Raw genomic sequence first — 7,951 nt, forward strand, 5'->3', positions numbered from 1 at the left:
ATATTTCAGTATTTTATCAGATTCATAATTTAGTAGTTATCTCATTACTAAAAACCTTATGGCATTTCAGTTATTCTTCTGCATTCATGATTATATTATTCAATGCTCACAGCAGGTACCAGCCCATGGTTTAACTTGTGGTCCCTGGGGACTGTAAATACCGTGTAACGACTAAGAAGTAGTCTCGGATCGTTACACTCATTCACCCAAATGCCATCATTTAATTCGTCCACATGTCATCCTTTAAAATATCCATTATTGTTACTATTTTTTTTATTTTTTTAAAATAATTAAGTTTGAAATAATAACTAAAATGATGAAAAATATGTAAAATTGTACATTCAATTTGTCCACGTTTCATCCTTTAAAATATCCATTGTTGTTATTATTTTTTATTATTTTTAAATAATTAAGTTTTAAATAATAACTAAAAAGATGGAAAATATGTAAAAGTTTACATTTAATTCGTCCATGTCATCCTTTAAAATACCCATTGTTGTTACTATTTTTTTAATTATTTTTAAATTTTCAAATAATTAAGTTTGAAATAATAACTAAAAAGATGAAAAATATGTAAAAAGTTTAACAACTTCTATAAACTATCGACAAAAAACTGTAAATTCAGTTTCAGTAAAACTATACCAATTGAAAGATTCAAAAATATTAACTAATTTAGAGGGTGTACTCTTTTTATTCCAGTATTAACGTAGGAAATATATAAAAGAAAATTATAGAGTTAACTCTTTTATTTCAATTAGATACCAAAGTATATTACAACACTTTTATCAGCATCTTATTTATCCACTTATCTACTGCACAATGGTATCCTACGTATTTTACAACTGCCGTTTTTCTTATCCTCAATTGTTAACTGCCCTTCTTTTTCTTCCCCTACATCTATAAATTCAATTCATCTTCTGTTGTAACCGATGATTCCTTCATATACCACTACAACTCTTACAACCCTTACTTTCTATAGAAACCTTCAAATGTTAATGTAACCAATGATTTCCTCTTAATCGACTTCAGTACTTTTAATCCTTACCACAAACTGCATATACCTGCATACATCAAATATTAATGTTATCACTGATTTCTTCATAAACTACTTCAATTCATTTAATTCTTACCACAATCTACATATACTTTCATTCTCTATAAAAAAAATGTTAGACTTCATCAACGACATAACAATCACTAAAATACAATGAAAGTTAAACGTCTTGGTTGTTCGGCTATGGAAAGTGAACGATCGCTTTAATCCTGACGCTTTTTACGCAATTATTTTATGCAAACAGTCAAGTTTCAGCCGAAGAAAAGGAATTCAAAGTAATTACACATTCATTTTATTTTTACATATTGACAAATATATGTTTGATAAATACCTGTTAAAATTCTTTGTAATATATTATTCTATCTTAACTTCTAATTTTTTAATTTACAATAGGAAACTACGGACGATACTGACATGTTCACTCCCTTGAAGACTTATGCAAAGAGGACTAGATCATCAATAAAGGGCAAATCAGTCATAGTTGATGAAGATGTCAATTTTCATCACTTAATCAACAAGGTTTGCAGAGGATTTACAAAGGAAAAGAAACTATCATCTGCTGCATATGAATGACTTTTGTCATGTTATCTCTGTATTTTAGTCTACAAATAGTAATCTAGCAAATTATTAGGTATTGTGAATTTCATCATTAGTTATTTGTATCCTAGTAAGTTTTTAAATAGATTATGTCTATTATTTAAATGAAATTTGAAAGCAAACACCAAATATTACACTATTTATAACCAGAAACACCTACCTAATATCAATTTCCATTACATCATGGCTAATCCTTAAAACACAGAACATAGAACTAATGCCAAGCATTCATCTAAGGTGCCAACAAATATAACAAGTAAATGAGTTAGTAGGAACGACGGTAAAACTTTATACACATTCTGCACCTAAGAAAGTTTTTTTTATCCATTTTAAATAACTGTCTAAGTGGCTTTTCTTCTGCAGTAAATGTGGCTTTCCTTCTGCAGTAAATGTGTCTTTCCTATAGTTATAAGTTCTCTTTCTAGTTGATAACTAACAACGTCAATCATGAAAACTGCTCCCATTTCTATCAATACAACCTAGCAATCTAAGTACAACAAGTTAATTTAATGTATAAATAAGAGCATATTTTTGTAACAGGTAGTATACCTCTAAAGGGAAAGGCATCAGTCAATAACCCAAACATCTTCTGGCAAACCCATAGGAAGTAGCAATTTAGGCCTAAACATACTAGAATTTCCAACTTCCACCCAGCTCTTAATGCCTTCAAGGTAGTTGACATAATAAAAGAATATGCAATTAATGCTGAAGCGAGATTACAATAATTTGTATTTACTCAACAATTGACTTAGGATACAAATTATATCCATGGACTTTAGCAAATCTGGCTAAGTTTAACTAAGACATTCACGTTCAGTTTTTGAATTTTTAACCCTTCTCATCAGAACAACATAGAATGATTTCATGCACAGAAGAAAAAATAGAAGCCAAATGCTGCAAATTATAATACACTATGCTCAAAGAAAAATGATGTTTGAATGAAATGTCGACTTACCTGGTATGGTTATATAATCCACAACCCATTTGAATCATTTTTGTTGTGTATCCTTTCTTGAACAATTCACTATGTGTAAAAGCAGAACAAAAGTGTATGTTACGGAAGATTTTAACAGGTATTTAAGTATTTGAACTCTCTCAAAGGCATGGGGTATCGTAGACTTAGACATTACCACATATTATGTGTTATAGCAGCAATAGGAAGGAAGCAACAGGTGACAACTAATAAGAATGTAGGCAACCCCTAATCTTTATATCATTAGCAGCTAGGTACAAGTAAATAAATCGTTCTATGTACCACATACTGTTGTTATTCTTCATCTGTTCAATTAATATTATATCTGTTATAACAAACAATCAGTTGAGCGTGTTATATCAAAAACATAGAAAAAAATCCAACAACCATATAGACATCAAAATATAATCTCAACAAATTTGTTGTAACAGAGATTGAGCCGGATGAGCACGCTATATCCAAAGCATAGAAAAAAAGCCAACAATCATATATACATCAAAATACTATCTCGATATATTTATTATAACAAAGATTCAATCGGATGAGAAAGTTATATCCAAAGTATAGAAAAAAGCCCAACAACCATATATACATCAAAATATTATCTCAATAAGGGATCTACAAAGATTTGGTAAGTACCTGCAATTTTCAAGGTTCATCAATTTCTTTGCTAGCATATATTTGAGCCTTCCAAGTTTAGCAACGACAATGTACACTCCCTTATTTACAACTTCAATTAGGGGCTTCATATCAACTCCATCAACACACATCAAAGGCCTCAGTTTCTTGCAAGCTCTCAAGATGGAAATACAATTAAATCAAGTGGTTCTTCACCTAGAGCAATAGGCATCATTACCTCTTACCCGTATGTAAAATGCCGGGACTAGCAGCCTTTATTAGATTGCTATAAAGGGAAAGGAAGCAAGCAAAGGATTTTTTATTGTTTAAATTTTGTTACCAGCTTAACTGATCAAAATTTCAAATAGCAAAAACAAAAAAGTAGGAAATTCCACAACATGAACAATTTCAGCAGTTAAGAAGTATAAAAAAAACAAGAGTTTCCTTTTTTCATCTTCATGATTATCCACATTCTAGAAGGATAACAAATATAATTTTAAAAACATATTGCTCCAAGAACCATGTACAACGATGATTTGTGATGCAATCAGGTGAAGTGAGTTGAGGTTGAGCATGTTCAATACTACTACATAAACCATCCCATTCTTACTTCATTCAATATACGAGTATATAGTAACTATCAGAAACATTTTCTCTACAACATAAATATAGGAGTAAGGTCTGTATACATCCCACCCTAAGGGGTAATAAAATTAAAGTGATGTCAAGAAGCCATCTAAGGAGCCAACAAAAATCTTCTAAGTTCTACATTTTTATACATTTTTTAAACGAACATATCTTACTGACATCGTTAAACTTCACAATCTTCCTTATTACAGCATGCTTTCATATATTATGGCTTAAGTGAATGTTGCTTTCTTATAGTTATATGTTCTCTTTACAGTTTATAAATAACAAAGTCAATCATGAAAACTGCTCCCATTTCTATCAATACAACCAGCAACATAAGTACAGCAAGATAATTTAATTTATAAATAAGAGCATGTTTCTGTTACAGTTCGATCGTATACCTCTCGAGGTAAAGTCCCCAGGCAATAAACCAAGTGTAAGAGAATCACAATTTTTAAGTTGGTTTGAGGCAAATAAGTCAAATAAAGAAGCAAGAGAATTAACTTATGCAGAATTTCCTCTAAGAAAAGTATAAGATGTAGGTTTTTTTTTTTGATAGAATATCAGGTTTTTCTTTCTTTTAACATATCAAACCAGAAAGGGCACCTAAAATACATAGATACTTGTGTTTCAGCCATCATGGAAGGTTTAAGTTGAATTAATCGCCATCCGCAATATACCTGCTAAACCGATGACAAGTGATACTTTCTTCAAGTAGTCAGCTATACTTGACGAAAATATGAAGTACTCCAGAATTGCCGACCCATATTCTACTATTGACTAAAAAGATAACAGTATGATATAATCAATGGTAAAGAAGAAAGAAGTATCATTAGTAGGCAAGAAGAGTTACACATCAGGCTGGACATGTAGCAAAAATGAAATTATCTAGATAACCAGTATTTTCGATAAATAGAAAAAATTGACCACAAAAATCAAATTGAAATAATAGACAATGTGATCGAAACATTTTTGTAGTTTAACCTTGAAGTCTTATTTACATTCAACAATTTAAAACTCAAACACTAAATGTGCAAATGAGATATTAGCACCTACAAGAATAGACATGGCAACACGGTACTCGGAAAAAATTTATCCTTGAATCTGCATACTTCACACACATATGATCTAAGATTATGAAGTAATTGAATACGAATACACTATAATTCATTCACCATTAATGGGATAAATCTCCATCCTTTCACTGGCTAAAGTTACATATCAATGTATTGTGTAAGAGTGTTCACATTTTTGCTTTAGTTTAAACAGTTGTATCTTCTATTAACAGACACACATAATCTGAACTACAAGTGAATATATACTCTACAATCTGTTATCGTAAATTTGTCCAAGTTTTAATTACACACATTATATCCTAGTTCTCTAGCAAATCTGGCTAAATTTTACCAAGAAATAGTTCTTACCATTAATCAGTCAACTCACGTTTAGTTTTTGAATTCTTAACCCTTCTAATCAGAACAATGATAGGATGATTTTGGATTCCTTTAGTCCAGTTACTAAATGGGCAATAAGACCCATTTCATTACCTCAATAAGAGAAGCACACCTATCTCAAATAGAAAACTTGTTAAATAGTTAAGTGCAATATGATGTTGTCTTAGACAAACAGGTCAAAGTGCCGATTTCTCTTGGGCAATGTTGCTATGCTACATACCAAGAAGAAGATTAGTTAATGCAACCATATAAGAAATCTTTATTAGAAATAATGGCATATGATAAATGGTTGAGGTTGGTAAACAAAGTAAGCGGTATTAGAAAATAAAATTATAACACGCAACAACATCTGAATGTCATTGATCAAAAAATTTAATACCATGAATTTTCTGAATGAAGGATACATTGCTTTATACTACCCACTGATATACTTCAGTTTTCATATTATAATTTTACCAAAATAATCCCCTAAATTATAACTATGACACTGCATCCATCACACTCAAATGTACCTACATGTTTGGTGTACTCATCAGTTAATGGTGCAGAAAAGAATGTGTGAACTTCAATTTGATAGAGTGATGCAACAATTTGGCGAATCTCATTCAACTCAGAGAGTAGTATGCTGATGAAGGAAATATCTGAGGAATAACTGCTACTTACTGATTTTCGTTCAGTGAAATAAACACAAGAATCTTTAGAGAAGCTAGCTCTTCCCAGCTTAATGAATTATCCATAATTTCATTTCCATTGAGAATCGTTTCTGGTAAGCTGAACACTACCGAAACAAAATTTCCTCCTCAAACAAGTGAAAACATCACAATTTCAAGGATATGTAAAGGAGTCAAATCTACTAACCTGAAGAGAACTCAAGCTATCAATTATGGCAGGAAGATATTGTATTGAGCTGTGGCTGAGATCAAGGACTGTAACAAAATATCCACGGGTCAACACTTTATCAGGCAAGCCTGTCAACTTCCAAAAAGTAATGAGAACAATATCTTCAAGAGGAAAAAAAAAGTAAAATAATTGGCTAGCAACGTAGTTTAAGGAGGTACATAATGCTATTTACAATTTAGAAGTAGATAAATAACTCTTGGCCAATAGAAGGAATCAAACTTGATTCTACTAGATGGTAAAGATATGTTTACCATTTAACCATAGTTATAATGACAAATTAAAAATTACAATCAAATTGACACAAAGTGACTATATTGGATGGACCAAGAAGGCTTAGATCTGCTTACAAGTTTTTGCAATGGGTGGACATGCCATCTACACTTCTTAGACATTGTAGAAGAATAATGGAGGCATGACATTAAGGGATATAAAATTTTCATTGTGGTAAAGAAGTTGAAGCATTTAAAGACAAGATTGAGAAGACTAAATGGGGAAATACTTCAAGAACATTATGACAGAAGCAAATAATGACAGGGTTGCTTTTGCACAAGCCCGGGCTTCATTGAACCTATAACCATTGGATAGTAGTTTACAAGCTCAAAAAGGAAACAACACCAAAAGTTCAGAAGGTCATCATACCTGGCTGAGATATTAGTAGACACGACTTATTATATGACATGCAAGCATAAAAACAAGATTAAAGAAACAAGAAAATACCATAACATCATTATACAGCTTCAAATCTTATATTAATCAAAAAATTTTGTTCTATTCTATATTTTTTTTCAGCTTAGCTGCATCATCTCCAATTTCACTTGCATGTTCGAGTTAAAGAGGTAAATAAAATGTTGCAGTGATAATAGAGCATACCATACATTATAAAGATCATGAAATCAGATAATTACTGACAGAAAAGAAGATTGTTTTTCAACATCTACTATAAATTCATCAATATAAATCATAGATTATTTCAATTGCATGATCAAATTAAAATTAAAAAAAATCACAAATAGAGGAAAATTCTTCAGACTTTACAGAGATTATAAATCAAATACTGACGAATAACTGGAGTTTATTTTTTGACATCTACTACAAATTCAACCACTAATAAATCACAGATTTCACTTGCATGTTCAAATATAAAAAAAAAAAAAGAAAAAAAATTTACAGTAAAAGGAGAACTTACCAGACATTTCAGAGACCACAAAATCAAATACCAACCAACATAAATGGAGATTATTTTCAAAGATCTATAGAAATTTAACAATAAACATCACGGAATGATTTGAAGAATCCAACAAGAAACAAGTCAGAATGCTTCGAAAAAACTAAGTTAGAACAAAGAAATTCTTGAACCTTTCAGCTACCATTTTTTATTCCAATAGAGTTCATAATATATTTTTGTTTAAAAATATGCGTTTGAAAATAGTGATTAAGGTGAATAGGAAACTTATCAATTTTCCCGATAAAAAAATGTTGACAAGGAGTACTTGCCAAATCTAGATTAATCTATTTGGATATAATATCTTTTTAATATATTTTGTCCTTTGAGATTAACTTTTTTATACAGATATTTATTATATGGCCTGGGCTTTACATATTACTTTTGGATCAATTTTTTTTTTTTGGTAAGAAAAAACTGGATCAATTTTTTTAAAAATCATCTACTTGAAGAAGAATAAACATTGTAATATATTATTTCTTTTAATAAAATAAAAATACACA

At 30.4% G+C, this 7,951-nt stretch overlaps 1 long non-coding RNA gene across 7 annotated transcripts; it reads right to left on the minus strand.

Annotated features, from left to right (window-relative positions):
• Positions 1-718: 718 nt before the first annotated feature.
• Positions 719-7,738, minus strand: LOC107841953. 7 transcript variants are annotated; one of them, XR_007044552.1, is made up of 5 exons: positions 7,413-7,738; positions 6,185-6,252; positions 3,264-6,097; positions 2,607-2,675; positions 719-1,061 (listed from the first exon to the last, which is right to left on the minus strand). It is a non-coding gene; the product is annotated as an uncharacterized LOC107841953 (long non-coding RNA). The 7 variants fall into 7 exon arrangements; XR_001665517.2 differs by having other exon boundaries at positions 3,264-6,104; XR_001665515.2 differs by lacking the exon at positions 7,413-7,738 and having other exon boundaries at positions 3,264-4,652; positions 5,990-6,104; positions 6,185-7,404.
• Between the last annotated feature and the right edge of the window lie 213 nt (positions 7,739-7,951).

This window comes from Capsicum annuum, chromosome 9, assembly GCF_002878395.1.
Source record: "Capsicum annuum cultivar UCD-10X-F1 chromosome 9, UCD10Xv1.1, whole genome shotgun sequence".
NCBI classification, from domain to species: domain Eukaryota; kingdom Viridiplantae; phylum Streptophyta; class Magnoliopsida; order Solanales; family Solanaceae; genus Capsicum; species Capsicum annuum.